This window comes from Typopeltis vanoorti, chromosome 19 (genome assembly GCF_054136105.1).
Source record: "Typopeltis vanoorti isolate ZY-2024b chromosome 19, IOZ_Tvanoo_1.0, whole genome shotgun sequence".
In the NCBI taxonomy this organism is placed as follows: Eukaryota; Metazoa; Arthropoda; class Arachnida; order Uropygi; family Thelyphonidae; genus Typopeltis; species Typopeltis vanoorti.
In genome coordinates this window covers 105,078,234-105,102,232 of record NC_143567.1, presented here as the reverse complement: position 1 = coordinate 105,102,232, position 23,999 = coordinate 105,078,234, and the positions used below count along the sequence as shown (strand labels likewise).

The following is a 23,999-nucleotide window of genomic DNA, read 5'->3' as shown; positions in this document are numbered from 1 at the left end:
CAGTGAAGGAACTTGCAGATGTTCTCAAAATGGCTGAAGACCTGCACCCCAATGTTGAACGCTACTTAATAATAGAAACGAAAATACATGATGCGTTTGCTTGCTACGAACAAAGTTATGATCAAAAGAAGAGGAACAATCCATTTCTGCTACGGAAGGAAATGACCAGACTCTCATGCAATTCTGGAAAACATTCAATATTTATCATGCTATTAAATATATTGCTGTGGCTTGGGACAAAGTGATTCTCAGTGTATGAGTGGCAGATGGAAAAATACATTAAAAAGGTTTGTGCATGAGTTTGGAAGTTTGTAATAGTGGGCCTGGCAAACAATCTGAATCTCGAAGTGAATGATGACGACATAATTGAACTCATAGAAAGTTTCCCTGAAGAGTTGACCAACTAAGAATTGGTCAAACTGGAGGGACAACTGTTGCAGAAGAGGAAAAACGAGAAAAGGAAGAGGGGGAAAGAGAAACAGGAGAGGTAATCAAACAATTTACAGTGAAGGAACTTGCAGATGTTCTCAAAATGGCTGAAGACCTGCACCCCAATGTTGAACGCTACTTAATAATAGAAACGAAAATACATGATGCGTTTGCTTGTTACGAACAAAGTTATGATCAAAAGAAGAGGAATAAGCGAAGCACACTGGACATTTTCATCAAAAACAAAACAAAACAAAGATTACACCAGAAGAGCGACAGCCAGATCATTCACACAGGGAAGATAATGAAGATGTGATTGTAGAGGAAGATTTGGGTGATTATTTTCCTGTTTTATAGTAGCGGTAACACACAGTACAGTTTTATAATAAGGTTTAAAAATTAAAATGACACTATACTTATTACAATTAAGGCCCTAACCCCTATAACTCTGTTGATTTAATGTATCGACTTAGGTCTTACTGGATGGAATGGAACCCGGACGTAAGTCGAGGGATGACTGCATTGTAATACTACTTCGAATTTTTCTCACAACTACTGTAAGTGTTGCTAGTTTTGATAATTAAAACTGATTAAGAATTATCAAAATTACTATGAAATAGACTTCGCCAATATCACCGACGATTTTGCTAACAGAAGAGCAAGAAAAATAACATTTAATAATTTTGAAGTTAAAGTTTTACTTCAAAAATAAACATAGTGTTTTAATTTATTTCCCTATAAGTGGTTTTGACTTTTTGTAATATTTCTGGTGTGTATTGAGAGGGGCGGCAAACTCTGGGACTGCCCCGGGCGGCAAAAGTTCTAGCAACACCACTGCTCAAGGGTAACAGCAACGCCAAACTTAAAGTTCATCAGTTCAGCATTGCAATCTGTCCCTAATGGCAGAAACCTAAGAGAGCAAAAACTCTCAGTACTAAGAAGCTCGAAGCGTCGGAGAGGTGTAGTTAACGTAAGCGTACTCTCGGTCGGTGCGTATTTACTAAATATTTACCAAAAGTATTTACTAAAATAAGGGGCGAAATGCTTCACTTCGGCGATGCAAATTATATAAATTAAGTGGATATTAAATCCAACATTATTTCAAAGCCGATTACAGAAACTATAGGAGTTTCGTGCGAAATTCGACCAGAAAGCTAACGGGAATACACTTGCCGCCGTACTGGGAATTGCCCTAGCCCAGTGGTGGCGAACCTTTTTATGGGCGCGTGTCAAAAATTTACAAATCGAGTTGCCGACGTGCCGAAATTTTACCAATCGATTTGCTGACGTGCCGGGCAGTTTTTCATACGGGAAAAACTAATTTAACTTAGTTAATTAATTTATTTTTAATTATTTATAATATATTATTTTATTTATAATATTTATTTACATATAAATTTATAATGTTATTCAGTGCAAAATTGATTATTGTATTAATAAAATAATTTACATTATGTTAGTTTGAAAAAAAGAAAAAGACGAAACAGTAGTGAGAAAAATATTTAAGCATTGTAACGCACCATCGAAGTTAGTTGAGCAGGGGAAACAGCAGAAGGATGTCAACTTGTGGGCGAAACTCTTACCATATTTCTCGTAATCTCGCCCTCGCGTATAACTGGTGTATAACTCTTGATTTTACTTTAAGAAAAGGACATTAAAAAGTGTTGCATATGCCTCGCACACGAAGAATGTTTAAACATGTTCACGTCGAGGCGATAATAACTCACCCTCCCCAACAGCTATTATACTGCAGATGCAAGAAAATCAGGTAGTTTTATTGTATCTCTGATTAAGGTACAGAGGCTTTTGAAGTTTGTGTAATATATTTCTCAACAAATAGTGCAAATAGAGACAGCTGGAATAAAAACGGCGCTAACTATTAATAACATGTTCCCTCTCACAGAAACTATGCTGTATTGACTCAAGCAAAACCATATGTTGCACCGGAAACACAGTATCTAATTAAAAACTCTTGTCCAATTTTTCAATTACATGAAATAAGTGTTTGTTTAATTTCATTTGATATTTTCGATGTCACTACGACAGATCACAAAAGCTAACTTCAAATAAAATTCTACCACGAATTGAAATATGCCATATAATACATGTGTGAGTTCCTGTTCCAGCTCAAACGCAAACAAGCAGCAATAAAATTCAACCAAAAATTGAAACTTATTTTGAGTTTAGCCCACCGATGAAGACATGTTCCTTCAGAACGATAAACGACACCCCTTTGTGAATGTGTTAAAACTAAGAAATATGCATTATAGTGCATGTTGTTATGACAGTTTCACATGTTATGGAATTCGGTTGAAGAGAATTAACATTTCAACTTAACAATTGTAGGTTGCCTTTGTCTTTGGGTCGCGCTACCTTTTGTACATCTTCATAGCTGCTTTCTGCTCTAAAACAAAATTTAATTTGTGCGTATTGTAACAATTAAAAGAAAAAGTTAATAATTTATAAGCGTATAAAAGGATATCATCTGTAAATCACTGACGTGCCAGCCAAATTCTCGGGCTTGCCACCTCTGGCACGCATGCCATAGGTTCGCCATCTATGATCTAGAGCAGCGCTTCCCAAACTGTGAGCCGCGGCCACCTTGGAGGCCGTAAGTTTTGTTGAGGGGGCCGTGAAATAATGAAAACAAATTTAAAATGTTTTAAGATTAAGTAGATTTTTTTATTTTAAAAGAAACGTATTTTAACTTTTATATTTATTTTTTTGTTATTTTTTATATTTTAATGGAAAATTTCACAGATTGGTGCTGCGTATTTCAGCGCTTAATGAATATTAGTAAATATTGCTTATTCATATGTTTCATTTCAAAGAAGTGGTTAATTGTATTTACTTCGAAAGCACTCCAGGGAAGCTCCAAAATCTTCCTGTCCCTTTCATTAATCAGGGACTGCTGATATTGACTTTATATACATATCAAAACTCGTTTTATATTATCACTGTCATCCCAGCTAGTTTTCTGTTACCAATAAAAGTTTCGCATATACTTCACCCATGAAAAAAAGCGTAAACAAGTTCATGTGGGGACATAGTTACTCGCTTGCAGTGGTAAACAATACCCCTCCCTAAAAGCAACTATACTGCAGAGGCAATAAAAACATGTACTTTTATTATGCCAGTTAATAAGGTATGAGCAGTCTGTGTAATATATTTCTCAACAAATAGTGCAATTAGAGACAACTGGGATAAAAACACACTAATTAATGAATCACATGTCCCCTCATACAGAAACTATGCTATATAGACTGAAACAAAAGCAATTGTTGCATGGGCAAACACAGTATCTTAACTAAAAACTATTGTTATTAATTAGATGTGTGCGAGTTCGATTTCCCAAGGAAGCAATAAAATTCAACTGAAAGTGTTAAAATTCTAAACGTGTTAAAATTCGTAAAAGTGTTAAAACTAAGTAATATATACATAATGAATGTTATGGCAGTTTCACATATGGAATTCTGTTGAAGAGAGTTAGCATTTCAACTCAATTGTCAGCTATGCTTTTATCTTTCGGCTGCGCGATTTTTTGTTAATACCGCACCAATCATATGCACGTTATTAAAACCTGCCTTTGCTGTCTGTTTCGCGTTAGGCTTAATTACCGTAAAGGGAGAAAAGTACAAAAGAGAAAAATGTTCCTGGTCCGGGGATTCCCTTATTCAGGTAATATTCACTAATATCATGTTATCAGTCTGTGGTGTGCCAGTATCGGTAAGTGGTGATATTATTTGATCTATTCTACGTTAAAAAATTTAATCCTGAGATGGATAAGTGGCTGATAAAAAATTAAAAAAAAAATCCCGCGAACAATCAGAAGAAGCAGAAACAGACTCAAGTACAGGATATGAACTTTCAATGGAGAGAAAGTTAAACTTATTCTTTAAAGTATGGATAATTTCAATAATATGATTAGAGGAAGTATTTGGACCTACAGAACAAAAAGTGTTTATTGTTAGAGTAAGTATTATAATAGACATCATTACCTGGTGCATAATATAATTCCCAATGTTAGACGAAGAATTATAATATATATATATATATATATATATATATATATATATATATATATATATATATATATGACGGAATGATCATTGACTCGGTTAACATACATAGTTTTATGAAAAAAATTGAATGACTAGAACCGAGATTTAATTAAAAAGGTTTTAATATAAACACACTACTAGTTTCGGCCTGTAACAGCCTTCTTCAGGTGACATTATAAATTTTTTTCATAAAACTATGTAAAGAACAGCTTCAAATACAACTACAACGTTTTAATGCTAATTATGTATAAAGACTGTCTATGATGTTCATAGTCTTTTAACCCTCAATGTTTAGTGTTTTTTCTTTTATAATATCACCTGAAGAAGGCTGTTACAGGCCGAAACTAGTAGTGTGTTTATATTAAAACCTTTTTAATTAAATCTCGGTTCTAGTCATTCCATTTTTTTCATAAAACTATATATATATATATATATATATATATATATATATATTAGGATAACCAAGCAATTTTATATGCTTGGTTATTTTAGCTCCTAATCCCAAGTATGCAAACAATTAAGTTTGCGCCTGAAACAAAGTTCAAGTCTAAAGATGGTACAACACCAGGGCAACTCATTGTAAAGGTGGTTAAAGCTTTGATCACTATTCTTAGTATTTTCCCATAATGTAAAGCACATCTCACTAGAAGATGTATACTGCAATGCATTATGGGTGGGGTCACTACCCAGACCGGTTTCGACCTTTTTTGAGGTCTCCTCAGTGAGTAGCTAGACCCTAAATACCAAGGTTTTAGTAATACAAAGCCTTATCAACTTTACCTATATAAGTTGCAACAAGGTGTATTAAGTTTTAATAAAAATCTCTGGAGGAGATATTGATGGGAATAAATTTTTAACTTGGGTTAAATCCCAAGTTAAATCCCTATAAAATCCCAAGTTAAAAATTTATTCCCATATATATATATATATATATATATATATAAAACAGATAATGGCATTTATTTGATTATAGGAGTAAGCGAGAGCATTTTAGTGTGATCAAACGTTTATAGACAGAGGGGAGGTTAAATCTCTGGTAGCAATCAGAGATGACCCAGGACTGTGACTAATTTATTAAGTGGCATCCAGTCAAGAGATGACATATATATGCCACCATCTGCTGGTCCTTCACCATAAATCAATGTTATTATCTGAAAGAGTGTAGGCTATAAGATCGATTTCTCTGGTTTCCAGGAGAAAATTCCCTTTGACCGCGACAATGGTCGATTAACCCCAGAACTAGTCGAAGAAAGGTTTATAAAAGTTCCTTTTGTCATGTCTGGAATTAAACTAGTCTTTCTTTGGACAGCCTCGCGCCTTGGGTGCAAATGCTGCTTTCCACTCAGCTATGTGCAGCTGAGAAGGCATTATAACAATGCCTAATGCTATATCATTATATAATAGTAGACATTGTAACAATAATGCTAAGGAAAACATGGTTGAGAATGTAGCTTGAACGAGGTGAAGTATTATACTGGAAAATAAATTATATATTTCTATATTCACTTGTAGCAAGGTATGCATGTGAATCATCTTCATGGAAACATCTGAGAAGGGAACAAATAGGTATCGATCAGTTTATCTGAAAGGAGATTTGGTTGTAAAGAGAACTATCACGTTTGTTTTGTGGAGTATTCAAGTGATTTTATGGCTGCTAGATGAACAATATTCTTCGAGGCATTGTTTACTGCAAATACTTCACGTTTTCTCCCAGGTTGGTGACGTGGAATGTAATGAGATGTGAATATTAATTCGCAAATGGAAATTACTTCACTGTGTATTATTGAGATACATAAAATCAAATTCAAGGATAACAAATCCAGGTCAGAAAGAGAGCATATGAACGATGCTTCGTGGTGCAAGAAATCATGAAACCAGAGGTTAAAAAAAGGAACAAATTTCATTGCAACCAATATCAGTTTCAATAAAGCACGAGTCACTCCCAGAATAGGAGTTATGTCTTGTCTTAAGCTTTTTTATAAACCATTGAGTTTCTTTAACTGTGTATGTCTTGTGTTAATTCACGAATCATTGAGGTTCTTTAGCTGTGGACGTCACAACTGCGACTGTCTAGAGGATAAGGTGGTTGGTCCTATGCCTCCTGGTGTATTGTATGTCTGCAGCTGCGTGCTGTTCACGGGGTAGGTTTGCCTGTTCGGGGGGGGGGGGGAGCGAAAAACCCGAGTTTTCCGGTGAAACCAGCTAACTCACCTTTCGTTGAAACAGAACAGATTAAGTTTCCTCGCGATACTCACGGGAATCGAACCCAGGTCTTTGCGAGCTCCGGAGGCTCCGGATACGAGTGATATAGGATATAATTTGGGAAAAGTGACAGTGGCTGCTTTAGAACGTTCAAGGAAGTCTGCTACAAATATGAAAAGTGGTTAATCTGACAATTTAATAGCTTGCTTAGTCATTGTATTTTATACAGTTCAACTTTGAACACCACGTGTTTGAAATGTGCGAGTCCATTTATAAGGAATTTTTTTTCAATAAGAGGATTGGAAAATTTTTTGAGATTTGCGACAAGTTGAAAAAAAAATCGCAGAAAATCGCTTATCCTAAAATACCGAAAAAATTAACAAAAATGTAGATATGCCAAGAATGCATAAAATATATGTAGACATAATAGTCTATTTTATCATTTATTACCATAAAATATACACAAAACGATTATAAAAAGTTAAAATTTATCAAAACTTACGCACACAAACACAAACTGAACATGGCGCATACGTGACGCGTTCACAGTAGAGAAAAAAGTAAACAGACGTAGAGATGCAGTATTAAATGATAACTACATATAATTAACAAACATTAATTAATTAAATTTAATTAATTAGCAGAAAATAAAATATTATAACGATTTATTCATTAGTGTATAGGATAGGCTACCCTAAAGCAATCATATTGCTGCTTCTTCCTTATCACTGCATGAATCGTTATACAAAAAAAAAAAAAAAAAAGAATTTCTTTTTCATATAATCTTTTTATTTTTGATGTCTGCTTTTAGTAATATGATTAATATCTACGGAATTTATCTACAGACAGATGATTCAACATGTAAACAGCCGACATAACTTAACGGTATCGATATATGTATTTCCTCTTCCTTATGATTTTCTTAATAACATTCCCCCTCCTCCCACACACGTTTGCTTTATAGTAAGTATAGTATATAATGCGTATAACAAACAAAATATGTTTTAATCGACCGTTTATGCTATCTGCAAAGGCTTCCTGTCAACAGTAGGCTATTAGTAGTTAGGTTTTTGGGGAGTCAAAAAGTTATGGGCGGATTTTCGAGTGAGTGGGGGGGATCGGTACCCCTAGCCGCCGTGTTGTTCAAGGGTCAACTGTATATCATATACACCATTTCCGAAACCTCAGCTGAGCTATTTTGACATCATTAGCTTCAGAACTCTTACTATCATTGATATTTTGAAGGACGGGGAGGGACATAATTTATCGCAAACACTTAGAACAGTATAACAAGTAGGCTTAGAAAACAATAATTATCAATACAATAATTGTAGTGAAATATTTATTTCTTAATTATTTTACGCAAACAGAGACAGATACTATTTTTATCATATAATTGACAAAATACAATAATACTGTGTTTAGTCAAACACACATATTTTGAATATTGGTACAAATATCAATCATCTACAAATGATGATCTGCAATTGTCGACGATCTAAAATAGTATTGATGTAAGATATTTAGCATTGGCTGTTCTTTACCCTGACTTCGCTGTATCGTTATTGGTGCAAAGTAAAGGAACAATGAGGGAATTTGATCAAGAGTTGCAGGATTTCTAACAGTCAGAGTGTGTACAGTATAGCAGTTGAGAATTAGGAACTCTTAGTTAATGTAAATAAAGTTTAAAAATTATTTTTTTATTTGAATTCCTACTATGTAGATTTTCATATGTTGATTTCTTCTATGATTGCTTTAAAATAATATCATCGTATATGATAATACTTGTATTTATCATAAAACTGATCCTAATAGATTCGATTATTAAATATTTTCAAAATGCCATATTACAAAAATTTCCTGTTATAAGGAACACATAAGAACTTTCCACATAATCACAATACTTGGTTCATAAGAGACCATGTTAGCCTAAGAAACTTTACCTAGGCTATATGTTTCAATTTATTAATCCACGTATACTTCATGTCCAACAGAGATAATTCATATCACAATATATGTGAAGAGCAATTCTAGTGTGAGTATTAAAGAGAGTGTGTTTGTCCTCTATAATTTCTAACCATGAAGTAGAAATTCCTTTATTGGTCTGTATTACGTCATTATTAAATTAACAAAAGCTAAAAAAATCAAATGTACATCAGAACACTTTCTCATCAAAATGAATTTTTTGGGGCTTTCTTATTACATATGAAGAAATTCAAATACTTCTCATTAATGAGTGTTTTGACGTGTCCTTTATGATCTTTTGTTAGTAAGAATTTCTTTCTCAGATGGTGAAGTTGAAAGGTTTCGTCATTAGTATAAATTCATAAGTGTTCTTTTAGATCTCCTAAAGAGGAAAATTTCTTACGACAGAGAGAACACTCGAGGTTTATCTCATTTCTATGAAATCTAAAATCTCATTTTAGATATCCTGAATTTAAAAAATTTCTTATGTCAGACAGTACATTCGAAGAGTTAACCATTGGTATGAATTCTTAAATGTTTCTTAAGGCTTCGTGACTCAGAAAATTTCTTTCCGCAGATTGGACATATGAAGGGTTTCTCATTAGTGTGAATTCTTATGTGCATTTTAAGATTTGATGAACAAGAGAATTTCTTTTCACAGATTGGACACACGAAGGGTTTCTCATTAGTGTGAATTCTTATGTGACGTTTAAGGTTTGATGAATAAGAAAATTTCATATCACAGATGGTACATTCGAAAGGTTTCTCATTAGTGTGAATTCTTATGTGTCTTTTAAGATTTCCTGAATGAGAAAATTTCTTGTCACAGATTGTACAATTATATGGTTTTTCATTAGAATGAATTCCCAAGTGTACTTTGAGACTTGATGGGCATTGTAATATCATACCACAGATGCTACACTGGAATGTTTTTTCATTAGTATGAGACCTTAAGTGTGTTTTTAGATATTCGTAATAGGAAAATTTTTTATCACAGAGTGTACATTAGAAAGGTTTCTAATTAGTGTGAATTCTTATGTGTCTTTTAAGATTTCCTGATTGAGAAAATTTCTTTTCACATATTGGACATTCGAAAGGTTTCTTATTAGTGTGAATTCCTTTGTGACTTTTAAGACTTCCTGAATGAGAAAATTTCTTTTCACATATTGGACATTCGAAAGGTTTCTCATTAGTGTGAATTCTTATGTACGTTTTAAGATTTGATGAACAAGAAAAGTTTTTATTATAGATAGTACATTCGAAAGGTTTCTCATTAGTGTGAATGCTTATGTGACATTTAAGACTTCCTGAATGAGAAAATTTTTTTTTACATGTTGGACAGTCGAAAGGTTTCTCATTAGTGTGAATTCTTATGTGCTTTTTAAGACTTCCTGAATGGGAAAATTTCTTGTCACAGTTTGTACAATGATATGGTTTCTCATTAGAATGAATTCTGAAGTGCACCTTGAGATTTGATTCGGTTATAAATTTCTTACCACAGATACTACATTCGAATGGTTTTTCATTAGAATGAAATCTCAAGTGTCTTTTTAGATATCCGGAATAGGAAAATTTCTTATCACAAAGAGTACATTCTAAAGGTTTCTCATCGGTGTGAATTCTTGTATGCCTTTTAACATTTCTTGAATAAGAAAATTTCTTTTCGCATATTGGACATTCGAAAGGTTTCTCATTAGTGTGAATTCTTGAATGCTGTTTAAGATGTACTTGCTGCAAAAATTTCCTCTGACAGATTGTACAAGAGTGTGTTTTTTTCATTAGAATGAATTCTCAATTGTTCCTTAAGATATGATGCACTCTTAAATTTCTTACCGCAGATACCACACTCGAATGGTTTTTCAATATTATGAAATCTGAAGTTGGTTCTAAGCTCTCCTGATTGGGAAAATGTTTTGTCACAGACAACGCCAATAAAGTGATCTTCATTAGAGTGAATTGTTTTATCCATATGAAGCCTTTCTAAATGAGAAAAGTTCTTCTTTCATTAGTTGTGAAGACTTAAATATATTTTATGATATCGGAATGTTTTTCTATAGATGGGGCCTCGATGGGATTCTCATTGGTATGTATTTTTAAGAGTGGTTTTAGATATCTAGATTAAAAATTCTTAGGTATTACACTCAACGGATTAATGCTGGTTATGAATTCATAAATGATCGACAAAATTTTCCGATTTCGAAAATTTCTTTTCACCTAAATCATAGAGAAGACGAAGAGCCACTTATTTGGATAAATTTTTATGTGAACTTTAAGATTTCCTGTTTGTAAAAATTTATTTTATCAGAAGATAAATTCTGATAATTTCTTCAAGAACTTCCATACATTAACCTTTGTTAATATTTTGACAATGCATGAAGTAGGTTTCATTCAGTTTCTTTTTAAATATATTTCTCTTATTTAGGGTTTCAGGTAACTCACTTTCAACTTACTCCTTCACTAGATTACTGGAGGAAATAATGATTGCTCATTTTCCAGATGAATCAGTGCAGTACTTTCTTTAGCTCAAATAATTTCTTCGGTTCGTCAAATTTCACTTCAAATTTCCTGAATATTTTAATTAGTTTTGGTAAAATTGTCTTTATTTATAAGCTTTCCATTTTTCATGGAGTTTGGTTTCTACAAAAGAAAAAAAATAGCATTTCATTTGTTTATTCTGCATTATGTGACGTTCAATATACACACAATTAATAAGAAAACAAAGTTTTTGAAACTGAAGAGAAATTATGAAAGAAATTGTGTTCTAATGCTCTGATTTTGAATACATTTATATTCTTTTCAAAATAACTAAAGAATGGTGTTTACTACTTTTCTCTTATGTTTGTAGTATTAGTTTCGTGAAAAATAGGAAAAACAAAAAATAAATAAAATATTATCAATAAAAAAACGGAATACAGATGATGTGAACGTCACATATTGCAGAATAAACAGTAGTATCCATAAAAAACAGTTGCTACTTTCATCCTCATGTTTCATTAACTTGCAGAAAATCTATTATTGAATAAATAGTTCAGCTAAAGCATGCATGCATGTGCCTGCAATTGAACCTACCATGTGATATAACACCAATAAACTACCGAGGGGAGGAGAAAGACTTATTTTTTTCTGTTCAAAAAATTACGTAACATGAAAACAGTGAATTGAAACTTTTTTTCTTCTTATATGGTAGTCAATGTTATTTTAACCTACAAGTTTCAGTTTGACTCATTTCAAAGTATCGATGTGCATTATCATTTACCTTATTCAATAGTTATAGCTTTCTTCAATTAAATGGAACTTTGCTGCCGCAGTTTTTTTTTTTTTTCATTCTCTATTTACTTTCCGAAATTCTTGATTTCTTCTTTGATGAAGCTGATGATACATTTTATTGGTTTATTTCTATGAATTTCTAACAGCACAAAAGAACCCCCTAACTCCGATTCTTTAAATGAAATCATAGTCTGGTCATCACTCCTGTTTTTAATTATACATAATCTTGTTATTTAAACCAATATTTCAATCATCATCATCAACAACCATGGGTCCAATGCCCGTAGGTATCTGATGCCATTTTCATATGATTCTTCCATTGCATTCTGTTTTGTGCAAGATGAGTCAGTTTGTGTATAGCTTTTCTGCACCATTTGATGATGTCATCGCCCCATTTCTGTTTGGTCTTCCTCTTTTGTTCTTTCCTTCAATTATTCCAAACAGCATCATTTTTAATTTTCTCTCATCATTCATTCTACATATATGACCAAATAGATGTAGTTTCCTTTTGATTATTTTCTGAATCAGGTTTTCTTTTGGTTGTATTCGTCTGTAGATTTCCTCATTGTTCACTATCTGTATCCAGCTTATTCTCAAGATCTTTCTGTAGCACTTCCTCTCAAATGCCAATATCCTCCTTTCAGATTCTCTCAGGAGTACCCAGGCCTCGCATCCACAGAGCATGCTGCTGAAGATACAGGTTTCTACAATGCGCAGTTTAGTTTGCATCTTTATAGCTCGGCTCTTCCATATTTTGTCCATGGCTTTTAAAATAGTTGTTGCTCTGGCTATTCTAATTTTTATCTCTTTTTTTGGGGTCCAGATCATGCGTCATGTGGCATCCAAGATATGTGAATATTTCAATATTTATTAAAAAATATTTCAATATTTATTAATAACTAATTCAGAAAATCTGCTCCCCGGTTCGCTGCTAATAATTGCGAAGTGTTTACTATAGATTTAGGTATTTTATATTAAATGGCAATTCATTGTACTATAATTGCCGAAATCTCACGGAGTAGGTAATTGCCTATATATACATGGAATAGGTACCATGGAAGAGGGCTGATTTGATATTAAATTGTTACTCTTGTTTGATAAAAGTAGAGCCTAAGCACGATAGTGAAATATCTAAAATTTCTTATAGTCAGAAGACGATTGTTGATATACCTTGATGTACGAAAAAGAGGAGCATTATTTTGGCACTCAAGAGCAGTTGTTGCCATAAGCCTGTTTTTTAATGCGTATCGTATTTTCATTAAGTATTGCTGTGGTACCATAGCAAGCTATGCAATATGTCAGTATAGATTCTCCGCTGGATTTAGAGATGATTTCTCCAGTATTGGAAGGCAACACGTCTTGTAAGTAGTGCATTTTAGAGAGAAATATCCGCACTTTTTGTGTAAATAATTAACAAACAACGACAACAACAACAACCAAACAACAACAACTTGGTTGTTGTTGTTTGCTAGAGGGCAATGTTAAGTATGACATTTCAATGATTTGTGTGAGAAATCTGTACCTATCTCCGGATTTCTACATAACATTGAAGTATGTTTGTAAATATTGAAAGTCTACTGAATGGTTCCATGAAAATTCATCGAAAAAGCAATTCGCCGAATAAACAGTTCATCGAAAGAGAATTTAAGTAATAATAATTCATCAAAAATGCAATCCTCAGAAAAACAATTCACCGAAAATTTTTCGATTAATTCTTTTATAATTCACTGATAAATCATTTCTCTTGCAAACTATTGTTCAAAGGTGTTCGGTAACAATACCTAACGTTACTGAAGATTCAAACAACATATGGAAGTGTTCATTTAAACGTAATAATTATTTTGTTGCATTAGAGAACAAATTTCGATTTACCAAATTTTGTCACAATAACACTAATCAGATTGAAATTAAAACTGTAATATATATCTTAAAGGTAATTTATTTTTTATGTAACACATTACGCACGTTTAATGAGATTCTATTGTAATCAGGCGCCCTAACTGTATGTTATTCCTATTATTGTTTAAAACTACTGTACTGATGATGTCCTAAGATACTTGGGATGAAATATTTACAATTAAATAATTTTCACTGTGGTTAATACGTGTATTTCTTTTAATTTTAATTAAAGGTAAAATTTGTTTAAATATCATTCAGCCAGAGCGGAATTGCTATTGTCATTTCGAAAATTCTTTCTGAAAATGTAATGATAAAAGTGATCCATTTAGAACTAAAACAGAACCGTGTTGGTACCACAAACTGTGGTACCAACAACTTCTGCTAATTCGGTCAAGTCAGAGAGTTATTGTAATACGTAATTTCGACACATTGTTTCTTAGTAGCTGTTTCTGTAGTTTCTGTAGCCCAGAATTAGTTGAACTGAAAACTGGAACAGTTCGACAGTTTTTTGTAAATGTTTCAAATACTGAATCTGAATAAAGTTCATCCCATGAAAATTTCTGTATTGACGTCGCATATTACTAGTAATGATAATAATAATGGAACCTTCTAGTTCAGTCGCTATAAACGAAGACTTTTAGTAAGACAGACCTGGGATTTTCTTCCGGAAAACAGTGAAATTAGTCACACACATGAACACACACATATATACAGACATGAAACAGTTATCGGACAAGAAAGACAATAAAAAACCATATTGTTCTATTATTATTATTCAGTAGTAAAGGAGCATTGCTATCCCACAGATCATTAGGTTCAGGATGATGAGGGGGGAATAGCATTAAGCATTAATAATAATAATAATAATGATGATTAATAATGAAAAAAAATCATCATTCCTGAAGATTTATCAATCATGTTTCACTTATTCCCTCCTGTTTCTCTTATTGCTGAAAGACAATGTGCCACATGCCCTTATCTCCCAAAGCTTCTCGTATGCAAGTAAATGCAGTTAGGTGAGGATTAAGCAAAAAATACATATAAATACATTTTTTTTGAAGTTTTTTGTAGTTTACTATTTTCTAGATGAGATATTTCTTTAAGTTGATTTTTCTGTTTTGGCATTTACGAGTTCACTACGTGGTTTTATATCATTTGACTTGAAGTTCAACGTCTTTCCACATGTAAATAACTGCCCGTAAATATGCTTCGACCGAATTGACTTTTATTCTATTTCATACATTCTTTTCAACAATAGCATTTGGGAAGAAATTCACACATTTCACCTTATAAATGGTGTTTAAGTATTACATATAAATGAGAGAATTGAAAGTTTCTTTGCTAATATCTAAAATAACATCTGTTCTGAAATGTAATGGAAGAAAAATCATGAGTTTTCGGATAAAAGATTTCAAAAAGTACATTTTCCTCACTTTTCAATAACGTCTATTTGGTGCTGACAAATGGCAGTTAACACTAACAAAAAATTTCACAAATGCCGTTGCCTTTTGTGAATCTGACCTAGATTTACTACTCGATATACTGCATTTGTTCAAATGCAAGCACAAGCACTTTGGATTTTGGACGCGATTGTTAAGTGCGAAATATAAGCCTTCAGAAATGTATGAGTGGGAATTGATGCAATTTTCTTACAAGTGCCAATATTAATTACAGTCTACTTATATCAAGTTCAGACTGTTACAAGAAAACATTGTCATTCTATGACACAGTTAAATTTCGAAAGCTTAACATTGAAATTGTTTTACTCATTCTATGTTATGAAAAATGTGATGATTCGATCACTTTTCATCGAAGAGACTAATAATGTATTACGTAAAGATTCGTTTTTCGCACTGGATTTACTTCACTACTACCTCTCGTGATTCGCCTCGTATAATGTACATACGTACTTCTAATTCATTTCTGAAATGCAACCGTCCTTGAATGAAATAAACAAAGTGCTCTGCCCTTTGATTTTATAGGTTTTATTCCTTTGATTTTATGGTCATAAAAGTCCACGTGTTGTTGTTGTTGTTATTATTATTATTATTATTATTATTATTATTATTATTCAAACACTTCCTGGAGACAAGACTCATTAATGGAGGCTATAGTAAGATGCATTCTAACAGATATAATGTTTATAAGAAAGATTCCGGTATTTCGACCAGATGTTTATTAAGATAAATAACAATAAATAAACCCGACAAGTCAGGGGTTAAAGGTAAGTAAAAGTTTAAACACAAGAAATGACGTTCAGAGATGCTATATATCGAAGTACATATATATATATATATATACTAGGGAGGATTCCCCCCCCCTCTAGCGCTTACGGCGCCGAACCCCCCCCCCCCCCCCGAGTTCCTGGCTGGTAAGCCGGCAAGAGCGGGTAAACTGGTAAGACAGAAAACGTGACATAAAAACGTTTCAAATTTCGGCTTATCTTTTTATATAGAGAGAGGATATATATATATATATATATATGTTACCGCTAAAGTGCAGAAATCAGTTATTCTGCAGATTATCTAGGTATTGTGCAGATTAACTAGAGTGATCCGTTAACGTGAGGAAAATTGTTTCTTTTCTCAAATTACCTAGGTAATCTGCAAATTACCTAGATAATCTGCACATTACCTGCTAGGCACTCGTTAAAGTGCAAATAAGATCTTTGCTGGAACAACAGCAACGTTTCTGTACGCTTAAATTAACATAATGTTATTTATTTATTTTTCGATATCTAAAGAATCAAGTTAATACAATCAAACAATCAACAAATTAGTTGATAGAATCAATCATCAATCAATTAAAAACTATAATACAAAGAATCAAACGGTTTAAAATATTATTACAATTAAGGAAATGAATTTGCAAAACATATGACACTGGCGAAACCAAACTAAAAGTGGAGGGGGAGGGGGGAAGGAGTAGGGAAAGGAAATGAGAGAAACAAACTTTTGAACTTTAACGATACGGAAGCCGTTAGTGTGCACATTACCTAGGTAAAATGCGGAAAACTCTTGATTCCGCATGTTAACGGAGCAAATCAGTTAATCTGCAGATTAGCCAGGTAATGTGCACATTAACGACTTTCGAGCTTTAGCGGTAACATATATATCTTCTCTCTCTATATCTCGAATTTTGAAGACGTTTTCAAAATATATATATATATATATATATTAAATCATAAGCCTTTTTATGTCACGTTTTTGAAACGTTTTGAAACTCAGGGGCTACCCTGAGTGTGGAGTCTTCAAAATTCTAGTCATCAGAATTCAAGGAGAGCCGTCCTACCAGTCCGGAACTCGAGGGGTTGGGCGCCGTAGGCGTCAGGGGGAGGGGGTGGACCCCTTTCGAGGCTTCAAAATTCGAGTCATCATAATTCAAGGAGTACCGGCCTACCTGTCCGGAACTAGGGTGGTTGGGCGCCGTAGGCGCCAGGGGAGAGGAACCTTTTCGAGTCTTCAAAATTCGAGTCATCAGAATTTAAGGAGATTCGGCCTACCAGTCCGGAACTCGGATGGTTGGGCGCCGTAGGCGAGGAGGACCCCCTTTCGAGTCATCAAAATTCGAGTCATCAGAATTCAAGGAGAATCCGCCTACCAGTCACAAACTCAGAGGGTTGGCGGCCATAGGCGCCAGGGGGGGGGGGGGGCGGACCCTTTCGAGTCTTCGAAATTCTAGTCATCAGGATTCAAGGGGAACCGGCCTACCAGTTCGGAACACGAGGGGTTTGGCGCCGTAGGCCCAGGGTGGGGGTTGTCCCCCTTTTGAAGCGTCCACACTCAGGGGCTACCCTGAGTGTGGCGTCTTCAAAATTCGAGTCATCAGAATTGAAGGAGAACCGACCTTCCAGAATAGAACACGGGGGGGGGACGCATCCCCCTAGTATATACAGTATATATATACTTACAACAGAATTTTGTAGTAATTGTTTGTAGTAAATGTATATTTAAATAAATGTGCATAAATATAAATGTAAATATAAAGGGAAAATTTTCTGAGAATTTCTTTTTTGTTTAACGGAAAACATCAAGCATGAGATTTTTCCCAATGCACTGAATTAAAAAGAAAAATGAAATATTTTTCAGTAAAATACGTTTAAATCTTTTAAAACTTCGTCTATATCATCTGATACTGCTTTGTTAAGCAGTATTCCCAGCAGCAGTAGCGGAACACCTTGGCATTGGAGCAGTTGCCCAGGGCTTCTGTGGTAAGAAGTGTTACTAAGTATTGCAACTTTCAAATAATAAAATACCTTAGTCTGGTGAGGAAAATGTCTTGCTATGCGGCTGAGCGTTAAACACACTCAGACCATTTAATATCTATATGATTCATTCAGAATGAGAGGCAAACTTAGCTGTCCTGTGTATTGTTATTAATGGTTGAAGAGAATGGGATGTTGGGTAGTGGTTAATAGTTTGCTATTTTCAGCTACGAAGCACTGTTTTAAGACAGTATGATAAGTTACACAAATTTACTCTGCTATACGCAAAGCTGAGTAATAGTAATAAACATTTATTATATTATACCGTAAGCTTACGAGAATATGGAGTTGCCTTAGCTTGCACTACTTAAAACAACACGACCGCTTCCCAAGCGTATATACGAATATACGAATCCGTATATTCGTGTATATTCGTTATTTATTATTGCATTTGATGATGTTTCACTGTGCTGACAGCTGTTGCAAACTGGATGGTTCTATAGATTAGTTTTATTCTGTGTGGTCTCTTTGATGAATGCATTTTTCTGGGATATATCGGTCCTTCTCGGTGGTATTGGAACCTGTCACTGAATAGAACCGCTGCAGAGTAGTGAATTAAATGATCCTTCAGGCCACTTATTGAAGTTAGAGCGATCTGGGTGATCGCCTAGTTTGTGGAGAAGACCCTTTACTTATACTGTGGTCTCGCAGGAGTATTCTTAAGAAAGCAGAATAACAAAACTTTAAAGTAAGGTTGCAACTCGCAGAAGTGGATACCCCTTCCACTGCCTTTTACAAAAAGCGATTCTGAATCGCTTAAGTAAGAAAACCGTCAAGGATATCATGCTACAGGGAAACACATCAAGCAACACTAGGAAATTCTGGAGTTTCTAACTGACCACTAAGAAACCTCCTCGGATAAGCAAGCGGCGGTCGCTCCAGGTATGTGGCACATACAAAGTTTGCCAACTGATCTTTAGGTAATCGAAAACAGTTCTATAACAGCAGGTGGTATCAAACTAGCTGCTAAAGCAGTGCAGACCAAGAAACGTTTAGGACCAGATGGCCTGGGAATAGAATTTTATAGCACAACAGGAAACATCATCTTACCCTTACTAATCCAGCTCTTTAATTATTTCTTCCAGAGTGGGCACATACAGCAACCTTCACCAAGGTTACGAAATATTGCTCCCCAAGAAAGACAGATGAGAGAATCATAGTCAATAACATAGACTCCAAATTATTCACAAGAATAAACCTGTTTGATATTTGACTGCTAAATATCAGATTCTATGCCTCTTTGCAAAAGAGTATGTCAGGGTTATACTTCGGTTCCACTACTTTTTCCTCTGGTATTAGAACCATTTCTGAGGTGGGTGAACAATACCACTACCATCCCAAGAGTGGTAAACCATCGCCTATGCAGATATATATTTTTTCTCTTCAGTTGTTCTCATACCAGTTCTATGAACTCGTTTTTTAACATACTGCTTCCATTAGAAGAAAGTAGCAGGCTTGAATCCAACTGTAATAAAACCAAATTATTGATCCTGACGACAGTTCTTATAAATATCATTGCAGTACGATCCTGGAAGCTCAAACACTGACAACAGAACACTTGACCAGTCTTGATGTGTCGTAGTGCAGGGAATGACCTGCATTACGACACATCATCCATCTTACAAATATCAGGGAAAATACAGAAGTTTATCTGCACAAACCTTTACTTTATTTCTTTTGGAATCGTCGCGAGCAAGAGATGGAGCTTCAGCATCATCTTTTCCATTACTTACAGGGCGTATGTGGTTTCCCAGGTATCATACATCGCTTCTTTATAACACCATTAGAACGATTAAGAAAATTCTTTTTTCCACTCATCTTAGCAACCATCTAGACAATTTTTTTCCAGGATATTCTCTAACTTACTGCAGTATAAGTAATCACAAAGAAGCTTGCACATAAATGATTTCCAAACACTATCGGACTAGAAATCATCTTATTAGAAAAACATCAAAGGAATAAATCTGTTATCTCCAAAATCCAAACAGTACTCAAAAATCTTCCAATTTTATAATCACCTAGTATCGAATTTGAATATGGATATAGTAATTTTTTTCAAATAGCCACCTTTCCAGTCAAGACCTGTTCTGGAGGGTATTACACGAGAACTTTCCAGTGAAGAGGATAAAATACAATAAAGTCCAAACATTTTGCATACGGACATCTTAGAACAGTTAATCACTCCTTTTATTACTGCCCTCTAATAAGATGTATTTGGTTTCGTATTAGTATGGCCCTACGTATTTCCATCTTCAGTTTTCTCCACCAGTCACTAGCAAAATCAGTCATCTTTCTAATTACAGAATTCAAGTACAATTTATGGAGAATTCGTAATTGGAACGCACAAAAATCCAGCAAGCAAGTTATACTCTACCATAATTGAAGCTTTCTAAAGCTCTAGAACAGTAAATTTTGGGGAAATCTCAGTTCATAAAGCCATTTTGTACGCCACCAATACTATGCAGGGTTAAGAAATGATGGAATTCAAATTTATCTGTTTATTTATGAAACCAATTACCTTTAGCAATTATAGATCCCACAAATAATCCAGTGAATAATGCAAGGTCCCAAGAAGGGAAGGAGAGTTCTGTGAAACCCAGGGCAGAGGACATAACAAAGTAGGTTAGCCTCGAGAGGGTCACACCCAAATATGGACTTCATCTACTCCCTTCTCTCTTTCCTTCGGGTTATCAGACCATGGCAATTCAGATATCAAGAGGTTGGAATGAACTTATGTCTTGATACTTTGTAAGTGAGGTCTCGGTATAGACCTATGATGTTCTTTTGAAAAAACTGAATTGACTCATCTCTGAGAAGAATCAGCCTGTTCGAAACAGCTGTCAGCCCTTTATCAAATGCACTAATAAAAGTCGAATAGAAGGACGCTTGGTGGTGGACGTAAGTAGTGCAAGTTAACCCTGCACCGATGCCTTAGCTTGCACTATTTAAAATGACCTGAGAGTTTACGAGGATTGTATTCTCGTAAGCTCTCAGGTCAAATTTTGGAAGCTTTCTTGGTTTCTACAAACATTCAGCTTTGAAATAATGTTGATCTTTAATATCCACTATTTCAATGTAATTTATTATAAATTTCTTGGCTTGTGACATTTTTCATTTTCCTTTTAAAAAGGCATCATAATTCTAAATTTTTCATTTTTATCTTCTTCCAACGTATGATAGATCATAATGTTTCATTCACGTACCAACAATCCGGATCAATTGCGCGACCATTTCAGCTGCACGAAAGGAGAATAAGTAAATTAAAAAAAAAAAAAAAGACCCATTTTCCTACAGTGATTACTGCAAATAGCTTGCGTTAATTTTCCATATTTACTGCTTAAAAGCATACCATCGGTATGCTTTTAAGCAGTAAACCCTACAAATCAGCAATTATTGACAAATCATTTTTTTCATTTGATGCGATATATAGAGATTATAAAAATTAAGATATTTTAGAAACGAAGTGTATTGAAGCACAGCTTGGTTATTGGCGCACTTCACAAATTCGTACCTACGCGCCTTCTTTCAGTGTCCCGTTTTGAATAAAATATCGTGTTACTAGCAACCCTTCTGACACCGGCCCAACCGTAGCATTCCTATCCCTGCATAACGATATATCTCTTAGCCTTAATGGGAAAACGTTTCTATTATAACAATCGAAGTTTCTCATGATATTATGCGTGATAAAACAACGAAATAATTTAGTTAGAAAGGATGAACATTGATTTTTTTGCCAAGCAACTTTCGTTTGCAGTAAATTGACTTAAAAAATTTATATGAAGTTAAACTGTGCACTACATATTATTAACAAACATGTTAATTATTACTAAACTAGCATTTCGTTTGTAAAAATAAATCGGCAAAGAATACTACTAAAGTCAGCATGGTGAATACATTGCAGAGAAATGAATAACCAGTGTGAAGGAAATTCTAATGTAACAACTGCCGATACTCTTGTGATTCATTTACCAAAAATTATCATTTTAGTTACCTTGAAAATGATCGGTTTTTTTTTTTTTTTTTAATTCTAGATCCTAGTAGTGGTAATCATATATATATGATTAAATTAAGCGAGATATCATAGTAATCGAATTATAAATATCTACTAGCTTCTGATTTCCTATTTCATACTTCTCGCAGTATGTACTTAATATTTGGTATGATTAAATATTTTCACATTATTATCTATAAAACAAATTATTATTTCTAATAAATTGTCAATATAGCAAAATTTTGCTACATTTGCAAAAATTAAAAATGGTATTGGTTTTTCAAATTAATGGAAAGTATTTATTTTGTGTTTTTGCAATAAATGAAGAAAACAAAAATCATTTCTATATTTTCAGTCTATCCAATATAACTAAGAGTGCACTTACCATGCATAGAACAATGAACTCCGTTTTTTTTATAGGCAACTGAGACACACCTATGAACGCGACATAATCTGGTTAAGTATTCTGTTATTGTGAAGGATTATCGCACCTTCGAATTTCAACAGATAGCATGCACCGTATCTAGATATTGCTGGACGTATATAATATACATCCTGCCTAGTTGGAGATTAACTCCCTCTCTCTCTCTCTTTTCTTTTGCTACTACCAGTAATTCTTTCATGTCCTCTCTCTCATGCCATACTTTTCTCCTTTCAAATCATTCGTTCCAGCTAAGACGATCGATTGTTTCACTTAACCCTTTTGCCCTCTACAAGCCTCACTAACATAATTAATTTTTGCACCCGAAATAATTTTGTCACTCTTTCGCCAATCTCACCTCTTTTGGTAGAGTCGACGTACAAGACTTGCTCCTGATTCTCTCTCTCTCTCTCTCTCTCTCTCTCTCTCTGAATCGTGTCTTTTAACCCCTTTTCAGGCAGGTCCTTATCACAACGGCTGCATACTGCTTCCACCCTTTTGAACGGAATAGTTGTATTGAGAAAGTAGTACTCGCAGTAATAGTATTATATTATAATGCAAGAATTCTAACATAGTAGAATGAAATCAGTAAGTCATACCTGAAATTAGTTGTCTTTCAGTCCGTTTGTGTGAAAAGCGTCTGTCAGGCAGGAAAGGGACGTCGGGTCGAAGGTCACTTCAAAGATTATCTCTTAACCTAGCAACAGGCCAGAAGGTATATATACATACATACACTAAATCCTAGATACGATTCGGAACACCTGTTGAAGGCACATGAATATGAAGTACAATTTGACTCTCATGTCCATTAGAAGAGTGCTTCCCAAACTTCTGGTTGTCAGGGCCCCCTTTGGAAAAATTAAAATATTTCACGGCCTTGAAAAAAAATCATAATATAGACATATATTATTATTATATTTATTGTATTTATATTCAATACAAAACATATTGCAAAAATCAAATGCCAATATTACATTTTTAGCATCTTACATACACATCTTACATACACATGGCACATTATCTCACATTTTTATATAGATAGATATATTGTTATTGTACATTTGCAGTACAAGCACATAAAACTTAAAGTTTTATATGCTTTGTATTGCAAATAAAGAAAAATTTAGTGATAAAGAAAGAATGTGATGGATGCGTTTCAATACTGCTACACAAAAAGTCAATATCAGGTGAAATATTTGAAACTGCAATTCTTAGATTTCTTCTTTGATATGAAACTTATATGAATAAGCATATATTTACTAATATTCATTAAGCGCCGAAATACGCAGGAAGCAAAATTTGCGAACCAACACCAGTGTGATTTTTTCCCCCATTAAATTATAAAATATAACAAATAACAAAAAAGAAATAATAAATAATAAAAATTAAATTCGTTTCTGAATGCAATTAAGACTAAGTAGATTTTTTTATCTTAAAAGATAAAAAAATCTACTTAGTCTTAAAACATTTTCAATTTGTTTTCATTCTTTCACGGCCCCC

General features: G+C 33.9%; 1 protein-coding gene across 1 annotated transcript in view; it reads right to left on the bottom strand.

Moving 5' to 3' along the window:
- The window catches only part of LOC150096426 (uncharacterized), a 46,608-nt gene extending 23,302 nt beyond the window's left edge, over window positions 1-23,306 (bottom strand). Inside the window, exon 1 of the mRNA XM_090409096.1 lies at window positions 23,099-23,306. The gene's annotated coding sequence lies outside the window, so the exon portion shown is untranslated. The remainder of the gene's footprint in view (window positions 1-23,098) is intronic.
- Between the last annotated feature and the right edge of the window lie 693 nt (window positions 23,307-23,999).